Source organism: Mauremys reevesii, linkage group 6 (genome assembly GCF_016161935.1).
Source record: "Mauremys reevesii isolate NIE-2019 linkage group 6, ASM1616193v1, whole genome shotgun sequence".
Lineage (NCBI taxonomy): Eukaryota > Metazoa > Chordata > Testudines > Geoemydidae > Mauremys > Mauremys reevesii.
The window spans coordinates 82199151-82219297 of record NC_052628.1 but is presented as its reverse complement, the minus strand read 5'-3'; the positions used below and the strand labels follow the sequence as shown (position 1 = coordinate 82219297).

At 39.0% G+C, this 20147-nt stretch overlaps 1 long non-coding RNA gene across 1 annotated transcript; it reads left to right on the top strand.

Moving 5' to 3' along the window:
- The first annotated feature begins 10742 nt into the window (after positions 1-10742).
- LOC120407504 lies at positions 10743-19827 on the top strand. The gene is made up of 4 exons (XR_005600069.1): positions 10743-10777; positions 13950-14068; positions 17482-17539; positions 18217-19827. It is a non-coding gene; the product is annotated as an uncharacterized LOC120407504 (long non-coding RNA).
- The last annotated feature ends 320 nt before the right edge of the window (positions 19828-20147 follow it).

Sequence of the window (20147 nt, the reverse complement as noted above, 5' to 3'; positions counted from 1 at the left end):
AAGGATTTGTAGCTGACACAATTGATAGTCTGGATTAAACTTGTTTCGGTGCTTTTCACTATGTGCTTTTATACCAACATAATTTGTATTAAAATGATTTTTAAATCAGCTGTTGATAATGAAAGATTCCCTCCTAATGAATATGCAAAAAAAAAAAAAGATTAAAGTTACCTTGGGAACATTTACTTTGGAATTTTCTAGGTTGTGTAGTTTTAAAAAGAACTTGTTATATTTTAACATTTGATCCTTTCATAGGTATATTCTGAGATGTAGTTTGAGAAATGTTGTTACAAGGTTTTGGTTAATTATCATCTTTTGTTTCTGCACACATGGCAAAATACTGGCCATGCTTTAATAGTCCAACACAGGAATGATCACAACACTCATTAAAATCTCAGGACTTGCTTGAACAGTAATTGGGGGGCAGGAAAGAATCAAAGTGAACAACAGGCCAGTTAGGTCAACACATTGGTACTTTCTTGACAGAGAGATTTTCTTTGTAAAAGCAAATAGGTGAAAATACAATTAAGTAGATAAAATGTATTGATCTTCATATGCATCCAGAAAGATAACAGTAGCCAAAATTGGACAAGGCAAAATTAGTACCTTAATTTCAATACAGTGTTTAAGTGTCTTGTAATTATTTAAAACTGAAAACCGATCAATCCCATTCCTGCCAGCTACTTCCTGGAGGATAATCCCTCATCTCCGCAGAGATGCGTCGACTTCAGTGGGGCTTTGTATAAATGCAGGAGAATGCATCTTACAGGACCAGTGACAGGTATGTAATCATACTTTTGCTATATTGCAAATAGCTTTTATACTTGCTGATAATCACAAAACAGGGTACATTTTCAAAATGTGAATTTTAACCACATAATATGCATTGATGTCAAAAATCACTGAGAACAGCATATTAATTATACATATTATTGGTGACAAACTAGAGTTGATCAGGAATATTTTGATTCATTTTTTGTCGGAAAGTGCAGATTTGTCAAGAACTAACCTTTTTGCAGGAAAAGGTCAGCTTCAACTAACTTTTCAACTAAAAACATTGAAGAAAAAAATTCAAAACTGTCTTGCTTTGACATTTTCTAATTCTGTTTTTTTCATTTTAATGAATTTTTTGTTTGAAATTTAAGCTAAGTACAGTTCAAATATTAATGATTAAAATCAAAACAAATTTCAGAATTATTGAAACAAAATGTTTTGATGGACTTGTGACAGATATAGCAATTTCCTGTAATACCTTTTGAAAAGCCTTAATGAATTAAGTTTAAGTATCGATGTATTATTCAAAGGACTATTGAACCATGTTGCTGACAAGAATGATCTTTTGGGACAATAGATGTGATGAGGAATTGCTAAGAAATATGTAGAGGGAGATGAATGAAAACCCCTCCACCCTGTAGTTATGCAAAATCCCAGTTTTTTGAAGATATGCCTTGAGGAAGGGACCATTGTCTACTGATTACCTGTTACCAGAATCTGAATATCAAATCACAAGCTGTATAAAGAACCATGCTGATCTGTCTAGTCCAGTTGCCTGTTCTGCTGAGGATTAGAACCACAGGAAAAAAACCTTGGTGGGTTTGAAGGACTGACTGATACAGGATCCCCTGCTGGGGGTGGGGGGGACGGCAGAGCTCTGATAAACTTATTAGTATGCATGTACATTCTTTTGTTAAAGTTTTCTCTCTAATGCTTTCACTTTAAGAATAAATTGTTTAGGAAGAGCTCTGTGGTAACTCATAACTGTGGTCAACTACCTGGTCATAGCCTTCAAAGAGAAAACAAAATGCAGACACTGCCATTTTAAGCTGTCTGGCTTGCTGGGAATATTATAGTGTGGTCAGGGAATTGCAGCGAGGAAGAAACCCATCTGAAGGGAGAGGGATGCAGGTCTCTGCCTGAAAAAGGTGACTGCTAGGAGCAGGTGCCCTTGCTGGACCACAAAGGGGAAATACAGGGCCTAAATATGCACTAGGAATTATTTTGGGGAAGTTCTACGGCTTGTGTTCTACAGGAGGTCAGATTAGATCACAGTGGTCCCTCCTGGCCTTGTAATCTATGAACCTATGAGTTATCCTGAGCTGTGACAGGACCCAAACTGAAATTTAGAGAGAATTTTTGGTTTGATTTTTTTATTTTTATTTTATTTTTTACTTTTCATCATGATTGGAGGGAGAAAATATTTTTTCAAAATCTCAAAAAAGAAAAAAATGTTATGCAAAAGGAAACTTTTTCCTGCCAGGTCTAATACAAGCAAAATTGATTGAAAATGGTATTATTTGAAAAGAATATGAGGATACTTAATACCACAATACCTTGTTGGCACCCTCATCCCCTGCATGTGAGTGGTCCAGGCATCCGCTGAATCCTTGGTTGAGGGTATTATTTAGACAGAAGATGGGAATGGATGACAAGGGAAGGGTAACTTGCAGATTGCCTCTTCTGTTCATTCCCTCTGGTGCACCTGGCATTGGCCACTGTTAGAAGACAGGATACTGTGCTAGATGGACCATTGGTCTGACCCAGTATGGCCATTTTTATGTTCTTAAACTCTCTCAAGCAGGGACTCACATTTTGTTCTGTGCTGTACAGCACAATGGTGCCCTAGCCTAAGTTCCCTGTAAGCTGTGTGGCTGCACAGCAGCCTATTTAGCACCGCACACGCACTTAGGGACCTGCCCAGGACCTGCCATGGCTGGGGGAGGGGTGCCCCTCCCCCCCAACCCCAACTCACCCTGTGGCCTGGACCTGCTGTGGCCAGAGCAGCCTGGACCCAGCCATGTCGGGATCGCTCCCAGGCGGCCCTCCCCCAGCCTGGACCTGCTGGGGCCAGGGAAGGGTGCCTATCCTGAAGCCCTAGCCTCAGAGCGCCTGCGGCAGGGAAAGGCGCCTCTTCCCCCCACAGCTCGGGTACTGCTGTGGGGAGAGAGCGCTGAGGGAGTCCTCTTTCCCCACAGTAGCCCCGGAGCATCCTCCTGCATCCTAAGCCCCTCATCCCCATCCTCACCCCCTGCACTCTGAGCCCCCTCCCACAAGAACCCCTCGGCACCACCCCCACCACATGGATTCTGTTATGTGCACCAATATGAAGGTTGTGTCACATATTACCTCCATATTGGTGTGCATAACAAAATTCATTCTGCACATGGGTGGGAAAAATTAGAGGGAACACTGGTCTGGGCCCATGACTCTGTCTTCTAGGAACTGTGCTAATACAAATTCCTAATAATTATGAGTTAATGCTGCCTGGTGGCTAAAAGGTGTGTGCTGGAGTGGTGGTAATTTTGAGATGAGTTTAATAAAGTTGCAGCCTGCTGTGTTAAATCCATTCTTGTTCCGTGTATCTTATTATATGTGTGTCTGGATGAAAATAGCTCTTATCTGACAGGTTTAATCTTAAATGATTCAGATCTATCTAAGGGTACGTCTACACTACGGGATTATTCCGAATTTACATAAACTGGTTTAGCAAAACAGATTGTATAAAATCGAGTGCGCGCGGCCACACTAAACACATTAAATTGGTGGTGTGCGTCCACGGTCCGAGGCTAGCATCGATTTCTGGAGCGTTGCACTGTGGGTAGCTATCCCATAGTTCCTGCAGCCTCCCCCGCCCCTTGGAATTTCCGGGTTGAGATCCCAGTGCCTGATGGGGCAAAAATCATTGTCGCGGGTGGTTCTGGGTAAATGTCATCAGTCACTCCTTCCTCTGGGAAAGCAACGGCAGACAAGCATTTCGCGCCTTTTTTCCCTGGATTGCCCTGGCAGATGCCATAGCATGGCAATCATGGAGCCTGTTTTGCCTTTTGTGACTGTCACCGTATGTGTACTAGATGCCGCTCACAGAGGCGATTCAGCAGCGCTACACAGCAGCATGCTTTTGCTTTTGCATGACAGCAGAGATGGTTATCAGCCATACTGTACCATCTACCATACCATAAATTGGTAATAAGATGATCATGTTTACCAGTCCTTTTGCACTGCACCATTTGCTGCTGTCATAAGTGCCCCTGGCTGAGATCAGCTAGGGGCGCAAAAGCCAAAATTGGGAATGACTCCCTGAGTCAATTCCTCCTTTTTGGTATCTAAAAATAGTATCAGTCCTGCCTAGAATATGGGCAAATGTACTAGAGAACCACTGTATCATAGAACCAGAGAGCACAGCTGCTCTGTGTCAGATCCCGCAGAAATTATGAGCTGTATGCTATTCACAGGGGGTGCTCCTGCAACAACCCCACCTGTTGATTCCGTTCTTCCCCCAGCCTTCCTGGTCTACCGTAGCATTGTCCCCCAACTTGTGTGGTGAAGTAATAAAGAATGCAGGAATAAGACACAGTGACTTGTTAGTGAGAAATGAGTGGAAGGCAGCCTCCAGCTGCTATGATAATCCAGACAGGACATTAAGCAGTGTGGAGGAGAGGAGCCCAGCATCCCGCTGCTAGTCCAGGGGCAATTGAATCTTTTCTTTACACATGAAGGGTGGGGACTGATGGAGCTCAGCCCCCTGTTGCTATGATGAGGACGGTTACCAGCCATACTGCACCATCTACCAGGAAAAATTAGGGCCAGGCGCCCTTGATCGACCTCACGGATGCTAATCGGCATGGTTACCAGTCCTTTTGCACTGCCCCATGTGCCAATAGGCTGATGATGACGATGGATATCAGCCATATTGCACCATCAGCCACCCATGGCAGGGGGGGAGCAAGGATGTTGGTGTTGAGTGCTGCAGCATCGCGTTTATCTGCAGCATTCAGTAAAGATAGGGTGACATGTAAAAGAGTCAAGAGAGGATTGTTTTCCCTTTCACTTCTGGGGGTGGGGGTGGGGGGCGTAAATTGCCGAGCTATGCCCTGACCCACCGCGGACACTGTGTTTGACCCTAGAAGCATTTGGAGCTCAGCCAAGAATGCAAATGCTTTTCGGAGACTGCAGGAACTGTGGGATAGCTTGAGTCCTCCAGTCCATGAGCGTCCATTTGATTCTTTGGCTTTCCGTTACGCTTGTCACGCAGCAGTGCGCTGAGTCCCTGCTATGGCGTCTGTCTGGAGAGTTTTTAAAAATGATTTTGAATTTCGTCTTCTGTAACGGAGCGCTGATAGAACAGATTTGCCTGCCCTTACAGCAATCACATCCGCATGGTCCATGCTGGAGCTCTTTCTTTATTTTGATTTTTAACTGCATCGCCACACGTGCTGATCGGAGCTCCATGCTGGGCAAACAGGAAATATTCAAAAGTTTGCAGGGCTTTTCCTGTCTACCTGGCCACTGCATCCGAGTTCAGATTGCTGTCCAGAGCGGTCAGTGGTGCACTGTGGGATACTGCCCGGAGGCCAATACCGTCAATCTGCGGCCACACTAACCCTAATCCGATATGGTAATTCCAATACTAGCGCTACTCCTCTCGTTAGGGAGGAGTACAGAAACCGGTTTAAAGAGCCCTTTATATCGATATAAAGGGCCTCTCAGTGTGGACGGGTGTGGCGTTAAATCGGTTTTACGCTCCTAAAACCGGTTTAAATGCCTAGTGTAGACCAGGCCTAAGATACTTACATGGCCTGTCACCATAGTATCTGAGCCCCTTAATATCTTTTATGTTTTTATCTGCACAATACTTCTGTGAGGTTGAAATAATCTCCCACTTTACAATTGAGGAATTGAGGTACATAGAGACTAAATGACTTGCATGTGCATGTTTGTATGCAGATAACAGATGGATTATCAGACTATAGGCTCAGTTCTACATGTCATTCAGGCAAAAGAGCAAATGAATTCAGTGAGAATTTTACCTGAATGTGAAATCAGGTTTTAAGCATTATAAAATCTCATCAGTGTTATGAGACATACAGTAAAGAAAGTCCTGACCCCAAAGAGTTACACCTAGAAGATTTGACTGAATTTTTAGTTGTATCTAATTTGACATACAAAGAAAGAAAGTGGAATATATTTCATCTTGATAAATCACTAACCATAATTCAAGGAATTGGTTTAAAGGTATATAAAATATATAGAAAAGTATGTCAAAGTGAATCAACCAGGTGTATTAAGTTTCTCATAATCATACAGATGGCAATGTGTTCTATTGCAGGAATTTTTCAAAACATGAAATAGTATGATGGGAGGGGGGGAACCACAGCCTTATGATTTATTATCTTTTCTGTCATGTCAACATTCATATATGTGACATCCTGTTTAAAGGTATTTCCATTCTTTCAGTGAATGCAGATACGATATAAGTGTGTGATATGGCCATATCGCATTATTGGAGACCACAGATATTCCAGGGATTTAAAAGTATGGATATCTCATTAGGAATCTTTATGAATGTAGCCTTCTAAATGTCAGTTTAGGTATTTAACAGCTTTTACAACTATTATTGGCAATAGACCATGTTAAAAGTAATAAATGTGCACTGAACTCCATAAACAGAAATTGCAACAAAATGTTAACAACCACTTTGTCCACATGATTTCTCCAGCTACATAAAGAGCTGGAGAGGATGTTGTAAAACAGATGTTGACCTACTAAGGTGCAAATGAGTAAACAAGTGAACTTCAACCAATAGGTCAGTTAGATCCCATAGTCTTGGTATGTTATTCTTTGGCACCACTCATACCATAGTTGTCTATCTTCAAAATAGATCAGACTAGCTCTGTTGTTTTATATAAATACATCTGAAAATGTATTTTCAATAACAATTCACATATCTTCAGTGGCTCAGCAGTACTAGTGTTACAGTTTAAGAATTAAAATTAACACGCATACTTAATTACAACTTTTTCACTTGTTTTTCAGTATAAATGTTAGATAGAATAGATCATAGACCTCATAGTTTCTTCAGGTTTCAGAGTAGCAGCCGTGTTAGTCTGTATCCGCAAAAAAAACAGGAGTACTTGTGGCACCTTAAAGACTAACAAATTTATTTTAGCATGAGCTCATAGAATGGAACACACAGACAGGAGATATTTATACATACAGAGAACATTTTGAATGTTATGATTCCTGATGTCAGATTTGTGTCCATTTATTCTTTGGCATTGCTGGCACATGATGGCATATATCACGTTGGTAGATGTGCAGGTGTACGAGCCCCTGATGGTGTGTCTGATGTGATTAGGTCCTGTGAATCCTCCCACTGCAGCTTACTCAAAGGAAAATAATAGTAACTTTGTCTAGTAGTCTTGAAAACTTAACATCCTCTTGTAAGCACTACACAAGCATGCAAAGATGTGAGAAGATTCTCACGAATAATAATGAGTATCTAATAAGTCAGACATCTTAGTTTTGTAAGGTATGAATCGGTATATGCTGATTGGAGGAAGCAATGGCAAGGTGCTCATACTGACGGTGACATTCGATTTGGAGCTCACTTCCTTTCCTTTAGTTACTTTCTAGGTACAGTCCAAAGTTAACCTGTTTCCCCAGGTGTCTTCTGAGGATTGGAGGAAACCAATGGAAGAAAAATGAGAGGCTGATTGAGGGAGTGGATTATGGAAGGATTAGAAATATTGGGAGTTCAGATATCAAGGAAAACCCTTTTTATTCAACAGTAATAATCTGTGAAAGAGGTCTGGCAATAGGGATTTTGCATTTACAAGTAGAAATGATGTCTAGAAAAGTCATAAATATGTATTTTATAGTTAGCGTATCACTAGCTCTTTCATCAAAAAATGTCATTACTTTTATATTAGCTGTCATAGGCTTCCTTTCTATCTGTCTAATGTATGACTAATACATCTGTCACTGTAGTATCTAGTTGTTGCTATCTAGGTCTCTTTTCCAAATTATTTTTTACTTACCTTATCATTAATTCACCTCTTACATACAAACTAAACTAGATGGGATATAAAAACTACATAATGGAAAATTTATTTTTTGAACGTAATTTACCATGATTACTGAATGTTTGAGGATTTTTGGACCATGTAAATTAGTAAATATATTGATAATAGCTTGTGATTGTGGAAAGTCTATAACTTTTTACAAACAATGGAGTTTTATACAAGACTTAAACAGCAACCTCAAAAATAATACAGGAACAGGCTTACTTACTGAGTAACACTTTTGGCATCTTATTAAACTTCATACATCTGCCATGGAACATGGTAAAAGAAGTTGGGAATTGTGCTGCCTTGCCTCACTAATCAAACTCTGCCATACACAAGTGATCCTGATTCTCTCTCTCTCGTGTGCTCTCTCTCTTAAATTATAGGATCCATACTGTTTCTTTGGATGCCAGTCTTCAGATTAAACCTGAGTAGAAACAGATGATCAGTTCTAGTATTAAAGCAAAAGTACTTGATGTCCTGAATATGCAAAGATTGTGGTGTTAGCATAAAAGTTTTCCCATGTGGTATTTCACATCCCTATGTTCTAATAAGGTGTGGTCACTGTGCCAAACACCACACTTGGCAATAGAGATATCATTTTTTTCTTTTAAATCCATGTGGGTTTTTTTTTCTGTCTCAGTGCTTGGATTATTCTGATGTATGATATACCTGCCCTTACATACTAAACAAGGAATTATACAAATGTTGGCTGAAATTCAAGTCTTGCATATTCATTTTAATAAATTCTGTTTAGCTCATTGGTGCTATTATGACACATTGTCAATGGGGCTAAAAATTTAAATCCTACTCAGTTCAATGTCCCTTTGGTCAAGAGATGTTTTTACCCCCCTTGTTTCTGGAGAATCTCATTAATCTTGACTCAGCCAATGTGATCCATTATTCAACCTCCTGACTGAAGAACTACTGTAAATCATTAGAATAGTCATTAGAATATTCCCTTTTATTGTGTCACGTAAATTTCCTACATATAAAATAATGTGTTCTACTTTTTGACTGAGCTTTTGTCTATTACTACACTAGTGTCACATTAATTTAGGCCTGAATCCTGCAATCACTTGAACATATACATAGTTTTACTCATATGGGACATTTTTAACTACATACTTAAGTGTTTTTAGAATCAGGAACTTAGACCAGATCCAAATCCATCAATTGCTTTGACTGGGCTTTATTCAAAGCCTATGTGCCAGGTTCTGATATTCTTACTCACACTGTGTATTAACCCTTGAGCAGTCCCATTGATTTTAATGGGACTGCTCCAGGAGTGAGGTACCACTTGATGTTTGTAAGTATAGCAGAAACTGGCCCACAGTAAATGACATGCCAGTCTTCTAAGATATAAAAAGAATTTTGGAATACGTGTTGAAAGAATGAAAATATTTTGTTTTTTATTATCCAGTTAGCACATCTATAACCCTTTAATTTAGTTCATTCATTCATTCATTAATAAATTGGATGCCACATTTCCAAACTCAGTGAGATTGGCCAGCTTTCAAAGTTGCTGTGGAGAGGGAGAGGCAGAGAGTGAGCTTGCATTAATTTCAGTAACTCAGAAAATTGCATACATGTTGATAACACTGGATTGCTTAATTTTGTATTTCTATTTTTCAGTTTGATCTACCCTGAATAATTATCTCATCAATTTATAGTTAAGTAAATCTGATTACTGATGATACATATATGGCATGTTCTGTACAACCTATCAGGGAGATACCACTTTCCTGGTGTGGTTGTGATCCTTCCTCCAGAATATCTACAATTTTTCTTAGTATATTAAAGACATGAGTTATTTACATGGAGTAGTGACCTTGAAATGCTGCATGGCATAATGATATTACTACTATATTATCTATTAATAACTGTATAGATAATGTCTTCATTAGAGATGGATGAAACACTTTAAATACAATAAGAATCACCATTTTCTCTCATTCATACCCATACACAGCCATACTCACACTCCTCTCTCTGCCCACTTTTTAAATCTCATTTTTAAAGTTCTGAACTGTTAGGATGAGGTTTTGGCATGTTTAGTTTCTGACTGGATAGAAACTGGGAGTGATGAAATACCAAAAATGATCCACATACCCAAAATTAATCAATCCCAATGCAAGGTAAATGGATAAGGTCCAAACTTTCCTTCCTTTTCCCCCCTCCCCCACCTGCCAAACAATAGTGAAGCGTGTCAAATGTGCAGTTTTTAAAGAATTGGATTATCAAATGTTTCTGAAGTGAAGAGCAAACATTTTGGAAGGAAGATATAGGATGTAGGAGATACTGTTACAAATTAAGGTGATCTTAGACTGAAAGAAGAAAGCAATTTCCTTGCAACTAGCCAAGGAAAAACCAGGAGGAGAAGACATTATCTGTAAGGGGGGAAAAAAGGTAAATTACCAACAGCTTTGGAAACGAGGACTGAGTAGAAATTAGCAGCCATGTAGAATGTCTGAAGCTATTTCCTTGTTTTGGCATATGAAGTGTGCTGATTACAGTTCTTATGTATTTTGTATGTAATTTGATTTTTAAGTATCTTTTGTGTTTCAAGAAGGTTAGGTACCATTGGTTTCTTGGTTTGTATATATTTACTTCGTATTTTCATTAGCAGTCACACACAGAGATTCAGCTTTCTTTAGTATATAATTATCACTTGAAGATGTGAACTGCATTGCCTACAATTTGACAAAATGAGTTGTTCTGATAAGTTCCATGATTACTCATAGATACATACAGTACCTGAACAGCTGTACTTTAAAAAAAAAAATTACTGGTTCATCAAGTCACCCACCACCTCAATGATCCATGATAGAATTTCAGACAAAAGCAGATGATTTGAGTCAGCTAACTATACATGAGTTTTCCTTCTCCCTTTCCAGAGTTGCATAATTCTTTCCTCCTGTGCATCTGAGGATTTGGTATGTAATCATCAAGAAAAGCATGGTGTATTTAACAGCTAAGAGCAGTTACTTTGAAAAATAAACAATTACATAGAAACGTTTAAAAATCACGTTCCCTTATGGGAAAAGTCTTAAGAAATTTGACAGCAAATGATATCCTTGGTATAGAATTTTTAAATTAATGTATGGGATGCTATACTGGTTATGTCTAAATTATTGGTTATGATTTGTTAAATCCTATAGGGAGGTTAAACATTCTGAAGGAGATCATTTTCTATTACAGCCTATAGTTTTTTGTGAATAATTTCTATAGAATCCTGATTAATTTATATGCAAACCTATTAATTTCATCTCTATTAAATTCTGCAAACCTTTTTATTAAGGATTGAGATTGGTTTTTTCCCAATTTTGAATTTATTTCAGGAACTTCAAATACCAAGCCATGCTAAATCCCCTTATATAAGGGGGCAAAGGCCTAGGTACAGGGCCCAGATACAGTATATTTACACTAGCTGGGCGTTTTCAGCTACACTATGGCCCCTTTATGCCACCTGAGTGGTGCAAAGGGGTCATAACTATGTAGAGATTCTGGCCCTATGCAATGATATCATAACATTTCTAGAGAGTAGAATACCAAAAGGATTCAAGTGGAGGAAGTCTGGTAACAAACTCCTAACTTTATTTGCAGTTTAATGCATCTTTTTTAAAGACTTGTATTATCTAAAGTTCATTGCAAGGTTGATAAAACACTCCTTTCATGCATATTTCTGATGTCAGATGAATGTTTTCTCAGCATGTATAGAAACAGAATTGTAAGCATCAGCATATAGAAACCTATACAGTATTTCATAAAAATCAATCTTTGCAAAGAAAATTTCTTAATTAACAGCATTTTTAGATAAACTGCATTTTTATGCTCTAAACACATTAAACCAATGGAGTGTGTCATAATGACTTCAGCGCATAAAGTACAGCACTAAAAGTAAGTCTTGGAGCAATTGATGACCTTAAACTCTAGCAATTGCTGTTGCTAGTTCCTAGCACTAGGTGCTAATGTATTTGGAGTCAAAGGGTTAAACAAAATTGAGCAGAAATATCTCTCAGCTGAGTTGTCCAGAGGACTAAAGTCACTTTCACAGACAGGAAAAGAGCATAAAAAGCTAAATATTGATACATTGCTACCCAAATTGTGCATGCACAAAATTCGTAATTGGTCATAGGCACTGAGGATTGAGAATTTAGCCTGAGATATACATTCACTAATCTTAGGAAAGATTTACTAACTTTGCCTTGTACTTCATTTTCCACTGCAGGAACTCAAGGGGTCTTGTTAGGATCTAGATATTCAGGCCTGTCTGTAAAGGTCTATACTTTAAGAACTTTGGTGTATTGTTATCATTTAGCTCATTATAGAGGTATAAAACAAAGAATCAAAATCAGTCTGCTTGTGTATGAGCCTTCTCTCACTAGGATAGTCTGAGGCCTGGTTCTTAGGCTAAAGCCTTTGGCTAAGCAGCAGAGGCAGCCATAAGCTGGGAAGCATATGGTTACATCCTCACATTCCAAGCTAGTCACATTGAAATAAGGTGGTATTGGGCTGTTAGGAATCCAGTCCTGTCCTGATAATGCCTATCACCACCAGGTAAAGATGGTTAAAGAAAACTTAATTTGATAGCATCCTGTCTGGCAAGAAATCACTTCTTAATAGTTGTGGTTGTGAAATCCTCATTTCTGTATGTTTTATCTTTATGGCTGCCCACTTTTTCTATTGTTAATCTGCCTGGTTCTCTAATTGTTTGTCTGCTGTATAACTAATTTTTCTGGGTGTAAACTAATTAAGGTGGTGGGATATAATTGGTTAGCTAATTATGTTATAATGTTAGGATTGGTTAGGTAAACTTAAGTAAAATGATTGGTTAAGGTATAGCTAAGACTATTACTATATAAATTAGGGGCAAACAGGAAGTAAATTGGGATTCGAAAATAAGGAAAAAGGAACTTGGATTTAAGCTTGCTGGAAGTTCACCCCAATAAACATCAAATTGTTTGCACCTTCGGACTTCGGGTATTGTTGCTCTCTGACACGACAAGGACCAGGGAAGTGGGAGGGTGAAGGAATAAGCACTCTAGCAGGTTTTAGCATCCTTTAAAACAATAATATGTATTTATAAATAGTGTCAGGATCTTGGCATAGACTTATGTCTTGTACTGCCTAAATTATGTATAAGAAAAAGGAAGAAGAAAAATTCTGTTCTAGTTATATAGCACAAGTCATCTATGTGGAAAATCCACCTATTATAAATGTTGTTTTGCCTGATCAGGTATGTATAGTGACATGGCTAGAAATAAGCATGTGTGCTTAAGCCTAATCTGTATTAAATACAAAGCACCTTCCATTCAATAAACTCAAAGAATTGTACAAATATTAATGAACAAATCCCTATGATATAAATAAATGCTTTTATTCCCATTTTACAGAACAGGAAACTGAATTATTTCCCCCAAGAGCACACAGGAAGTATGTGACACAGCTGGCACTAATACCCATGTCTTTTAATTACTAGGCCTGTGTCTTAACTGCAAGACTATCCTTCCCTTGTATTTTTCCCCTAGTAGTTACCAGAATGTGCTAGGTGGTATACAAGCATATAAGAAGTAACAGTCATTGCCTTAAAAACTTGCAATAATTGAGACATAATGTAATTTAATGCCAGATATAGCACAAGATTTGTAAATTTGAACACTCTCTGCTAAGGTGTATGGTAACAATTTAAGGATAGACACTTGCATATCACATGCCATCTTTACACGTGCATCAATGACATGCACTCTTGTATATGATCTTTTGAAAATATGTTCCCGAGTCCGATGCTGTGATGAGCTGGTGGCTGGATGGGCTCTGAGGCCATTTCTGGAAGTCCAGTAGATATGGGTAGATTTAGTTCACATAGCTCTGCCTCCAGCCTGCAAGAAGCCCTCTCAGTGCACTCTCATCTAAAATCTTGTGATTTCCCTCCACTGAAAAGCCTCCTGAGATTGAGTAGATCAGAGTATCCTTTGAGTGCTGGATATCTGCTCATCCATTTTCTGTCTTTGGGTGGTGCCCTGGCTCCCAGTCCTCAGTCTTCAGAGTAGGCAGGATCTCTGTCTCTCCTGGAACATATCAGACACTGATCATTCTTAATTACAGTTGGCTGATAGACTGTAATTACAGCCCCAGAAGGGCATCTCCAGAAGACACCAGTTACCTGAGAAGGATGTAGGAAGGTGTTGAGCAGGCAACCAGATTGCTCCAAGAAGGCAACAATGGTAAGTAGCTGTGTCTGTGAAACTTTTGGAGTAAAACTGTTGCTGGAAGCAATTGTCCAATGGGAATGTGAATGGGGAATATGTTCTGCGGAAACAGACTGGTTAATTAAAACTGAAAGAAAACTACTAAAATTGAATGAAAAGTATAGGGTATGTTTCTTAACTTCCAAGAAATATGTGGATTTTGTGTGATATTTTACATACTGATCAGTGGGTCACTTCATTTTTTTTATGTCAAGATCTTTCAATGTTCATCAGTGCTGACACCCTCAGAAGATCCTCCCTAGGATGAACATATTATGTGCCTCCAGCAGAGTGAACATCAGTAATGATAAAGCTAAGGGCCACGTTACTTGGAAATTATGCAATGAATTTTTTAGTGGGGAAGGTAATGTTCACTGAAACTATTGCTTCCTAACTAAGATTTAAATATTAATTTTCAAAAGAAGGTGGCTTCATCACTTTTTAACAAGAAGTGAAGCAAACTCAGCACACTCTTGGATACTTTATCATTTAAAATGAATAGTACATAGCACCTATATAGCTATAATGATACATACATCAGCTCATTAATTCTCATACTTACTCTGTAGATAAGTAAGTATTGGATCTGATTGAAAGCTCGTTGAAATTGATGAATATTTTTGTTGGCTTCAGTAGATTTGAGTCAGGCCCTCAAAAACCTGGGATTGGAAGTTGGATGTTCCTAGCTCCCTGTCCTGTTCATAGCCCACTGGATCTTTCCTGGAGAGAAAGGGGTTACAGAAACAGAAGGCACTGATAACCCTTGCTCAAAGCCAGCCACTGGGAATCCCAAAACTGGCTGGGAATGTGCTGACTGAGGAAATCCACAGTGTGCAGCCTCCACAATGGTGCTTCTCTGCAACTCTGACCATAGTTCAGAGCTGCATTCCCCTGAGGAGAACAAAGGTACAAATACTGCCTCGCCTTCCCTAATGGAAAACTCCTATAGAATGTAATAGGCATCAAACCAATAAGATGCTCTTGAACATAAATGGAAGTTTATAAACTATATGAATGCTTGTGCTGCTGTCTGAATGTACACCATGGACAATAACAGAGTGCAGATCCCAGTGCTGATTGAACCTGGTGCTATTCTAAACAAAAAGGGATCTCAGCCATGCTTGTAGCTATTTCCTTTGCTTCACACTGACTCAGACATTCTAGGCAGAGTGACACAGACAGTGACAATCCTAAAATCTTACTATATAGATTATGTCCCCGATGTAGAATTCTTCTTCATTATTTATATTATCAGAGCACCTAGCAGCCCCCAGTCATGTAGCACAACAAGGTCCTGGTCCGTATTGTACAATCACAGAACAAAAAGTCTCTGCTCTAAATCTAAGGATAGATGAAGCAAAAGATGGATGCAGACAGACTACTAGAGGAGTACAAGGTAACAAGGAGACCATATAGGTCAGTATGACAGGCTGCAGTCTAAGCATACCAGCAGCTTAGCCATTGTCAATATTTTTTGTAGGAATCCTGTCAAAAGAGTTTCGAGGAGGGATTTGAAGTAGGATAATTAGTTTTGTGGATATTTATGGGGAGCACCTCCCAAGTGTGAGGAGCAGCATGGGACAAAGCTCAAAGGCTTTGAAAGTAAAAACCAGCAGTTTACATGTGATGCAGAAGAGGTAACCGATGGAATGATGCAATGAGAGGTTAGTTTAAGTATCTATAGATACTTAATCATACTCTATTGAATTCTATAGCACACGTCTGTGTAAATCACCATTCCAGGTGCAATTTAACTAGAACAAATACTACAGAGTTGGTTTATTCCTTTCTGTTCTGTGAGGTGTTGCCTTCATACAATCTAAACATTCATTGGGCATTTCTGCAAGCATGTTTGATTTGAGATTCACTCTCACCCCTACATGTCTTCCAGCATTACTGTTTCCCAGATCTCTTGCTCCTATTGAGTATGTGTTTTGGATTATTTCCTGTGCCTCAGGTTATAAAGTGTTCAGAGGCAGGGACCAGGCTGTTTTTGTGTTTGGAAGAGATCCTAGAACATTGTGGGTGTTACCACAATCTAAATGATAATATAACTTCTTAAACTGATGGATATAAATGTCTAAATTAGGAGTAGAGGACAAAGTTGCAAGGATCGATAGCCAAGAGAGAGGGAGGAAAAAAGGATTAAGATGACAACACAAGAAATGGTACTGTTAGCTCTATAAAAGACATCTGAAATGAGCTTCCATCCCATAGCAATAAATATGATGATAAAATTGGAATGGAAAGGTTAATGGTGTCTTTTGAAACTACTCAGGTAAAGTCTCATGAAGTCAAATAAATCTAAGTTTCATACTTAAAATGTGAAACTATGTTTGGTGCTGAGCAAATACAGTGAGCAATACAGTGAGCACTCAATTTTTGTAAGATCACTCAAGTAGCCAAGAAGTGCCTGTTTCTTCTAAATGGTAAACGTCCCCTGGATATTAACAACTTTCTTAATAGAATGTGAATAACCATCTTTTATACCATACTTAATTTAATTATTAAACAGGGTTTTTTTGTTTTTCCCCACATCTGTGCTGCTGCAATTTAACTACATTACTGTTAATGAAATCATGATGATTAATCTACATAGTAATAATCTATTCAGTTAAAAGCTGAATAACTTTTATACCTGTTATTCAGGAAGGCTTTATTTGCAGAGGACAGAAACTGGTATTCTATTCATGTAAAAAAGAAAAAGCAATTTTCGGAATGGAGATTCCCCCTCCCCCCCATTTGCCTTGCTTTGATGACTTAATAGATAGTGGCATGGTGGGGCCATATACTGCTTTCAGTTCATGCAGGCAACTCCCATTGAAATCAATAGCATTTCAGTATTTCATTCTTGGTCAAGGGTAGCACATGACCCCTGATATCTCATACCTCATCATTCTGATGGAGACATAAAGCAAACAGAACTGCTTGAAAAAATCAGGTTTCAGACCTTTGTTTTTCCTCACAATCTAACACTTAGATTTACAATAACAGATCAAGTATATGCTATGATTCTGATACTGGTTATAAACCTTTCAAATTATTCTGATCTGACAAATAAGAAGGTCATAAAATAATAGAAGCATCAGCCTCTTCAGTACCAAAAAATTTGATCTGAAACCCATGTCTTAAATTCCCACCAACCTGCCAGCTGTATACTGGTGACCTGTTGTCTGAATTTATTGCCACTTACCTTCTCTTGTGACTTCTGTTAAAAAGTAGTGGCAGCAAAATCTAGCTGAATTACTTTCTACTTTTGTTCACACAAGAGGGGGAAAAGACATTTTCTTTGCCTATGAAATAAATTTACAATTAGACCAAGCTAATCCATAATAAAACAAAAGTGAGATTAACAGGCTAGTGAATCTGATTGCTACATTACTTTTCAGATCTTCAAGAGACCAGAACACAAGGATCAAGATAACACGATTAACCAGTTCTGAAAATGTACGTTTATTAGCATATACCTTTAATCCATGGAATTATAATGAATCCCTATTTTTTTCTTTATGGGAAGGTCTTCCCTTTAAGTTATCATTCAGCAGGGTTTTACTTATGCCATTCCAACCCTGTGAAAGAAGAGAGCTCTTGGGGCATTTCACACCCTCTACTGGGTAGCATGAATTTGGCAGCACTCTTTACTACACCGTCTCCCTTGTTCCAGGGGAGTTCTGACACCATCACTTTATGGGTGTGCCTCAATTCCCCTTTCCAGGTGGTGTTTTGAATTATAGCATCTGTTAGCTATGCCTAGTTTTCCTGGTCCTAGTGGAATTATGGCACTTCCTAGCTGTATTTGTGCCTAACTGCTCCCAGCAGACTGTGGGCCACAAACACACTCACCCCTGATTCAGTTTCTCGTGGGAGGGTAGACAGAAAGCTCACTCCCTTGGCCACTGAGTCTGGCCATGGTGGGCTTGCACCTAAGCCCTCTGGGTTTAAACCTGTTATAGCATTACAAAAGATAACACTTCAAAAAAATTAACTTCCCATAAGCAGAGTTCCAGCACCTTCTGTGGTGTCCATATTGACTCAGGCTGCTGGCAGGGCAGTGAGATTTCTCATATCCATATATGTTTGCTCGCTAGCGCCTGCTCAGGCACACCCTTATGTCCTTCCTCCAGGGTCCCATGGGCATGACTTCATCCTCCTGTTCAAGCCATCTACATTTGTCCCGGTCAGCAAGCTTTTGTTAAACCAGCTCTGCTTTGATGCTTGGCCTCTGGCTCTATCTGTCTGTCTTCCACGAGTAGCGTTTTCCACTGCAGCCTTCTCAGCTCTGGATTTCTCGCTAACACAACTACCTCTTCTGGATGATCTATCGCCACATCTGGTCAGTCGCTGCATGCTCTGCAAGAGAAAATGGGACATTCCCCCTCCTTCCCCCACACCCCTCTGTGTTTGGAGCAGGTGTCCCATCCTGCCTCACAACATATGAGCACAGCATGGCCATCAGTTCCAATTTCTGCTGATCAGTAGCAGACAGACTTTGCTGCTTTCTCATGAGCTGTTTGTAATTTGTGCTTGCTAACTAGCTTTTATCCAAGATAAACTGTCTATACAGCCCATGGCAGCAAGTTTTCCAGCCTGGGTCGACTAGGGTGACCAGACAGCAAGTGTGAAAAATTGGGATGGGGGGTGGGGAGTAAAAGGTGCATATATAAGACACTACCCTGAATATTAGAACTCTCCCTACAAAATTGGGACATCTGGTCACCCTTAGGTTGACAGTTTCAGGCTAGTGCTCTAAAAACAGCTATATAGCCAATGCTTTGAAGTTGCAACTTGAGCTACAGTTCAGGGTCTGAAGTTCCCCCTTGTTTTTAAGCTGTTTTTAAATTGCCACCCTGAGCCCCATTCGCCCAAGTCTGTCAACCTGGGCTGGGATGCTCATTGCTAGGGGCTGTGCAGACTTACCGTAACAGATATGGTCTTGGCTTTCAGTTTAAAGAGCAAAAGTGTAAGCTCTTGCAATAATGTTTTTAAAAGCTTCACATGCTACCAAGTAGATCCCAAACGCTGCCACCATTTTGTCATATACACATTCTGTGTCAACTTTCTTTTGGTAGTTAACATTTGCTTCCTCTCTAACCTTATTATGAATTAAAATTGGTTAGACAGGGACTGAAGTTAACTCAACCTCTATCCAGTTGGTCAGTTTTACAAAGACAACACTTAACAGTTTCTTTTACTTTCCATAATAAATGCTCATAACTCCCACTAGGTGCTGTGTATCCACGTGGAGAAAATAAAATGTACTTATGGCTTTGTGCAGCCATTGCAAGTACAAATTTAGCTAAGCCAATAATCAGCTAAGTGTGAAGTCATGACAGGGCTAAATAATGGAATGTCTAAACTAAAGAATTTACTAGACTGGATGCAGTACAGGGATAAGCTAACTTCCATTGTCTTACAAGTCTTACATAATCATTTAAGCTGCTTCTTGCACTTATATAACTGAACTACAGTACATCGGTATGAACTGCTCATACTTCCCGAGTCACTAAAACACTCCAGGTTTGTTCTATTATTATTGTCTATTCAAATAGAACCTATATATTCATTAAATATTGCAAAATTACAGTGGGATGGGGAAGTCCTTATGCCGGATATGACTGCCCAAAGTGTACTGTCAATGGCAAGTGGAAACTGGAATGGTCATGGGCAAAATGGACTATTCTATCTTAAAAGGGTGATAAAAAACAACGTGTTGTGAAACAAATGCTGAACCTCCTTAAATGGTGCCTTTGTTGCAGTATAAGGCCCTTTACTCTGTAGGGACAAGCTTTACTTTGTGAAAGCATGTTTGATATTTTTTAGTTTTACTTAGGAGGACTTTCTCTCCACACTTTCATTTTGCATAGTTTACATGGTTTATGTATGTTTCTTATCCCTTATTTTAAAGCAACCATGATGACTTTTCATTGTTAGAAAAATTTCACACATTTGTAGTCTAATGCTTTGTAACCTAAAATATTTTGCATGAAAGGCAAAAAGGGTTTGTTCTTACAGTTAAAGTGGCTTTACCTAGAAGAAACTGATTTTCCTGTAGTAG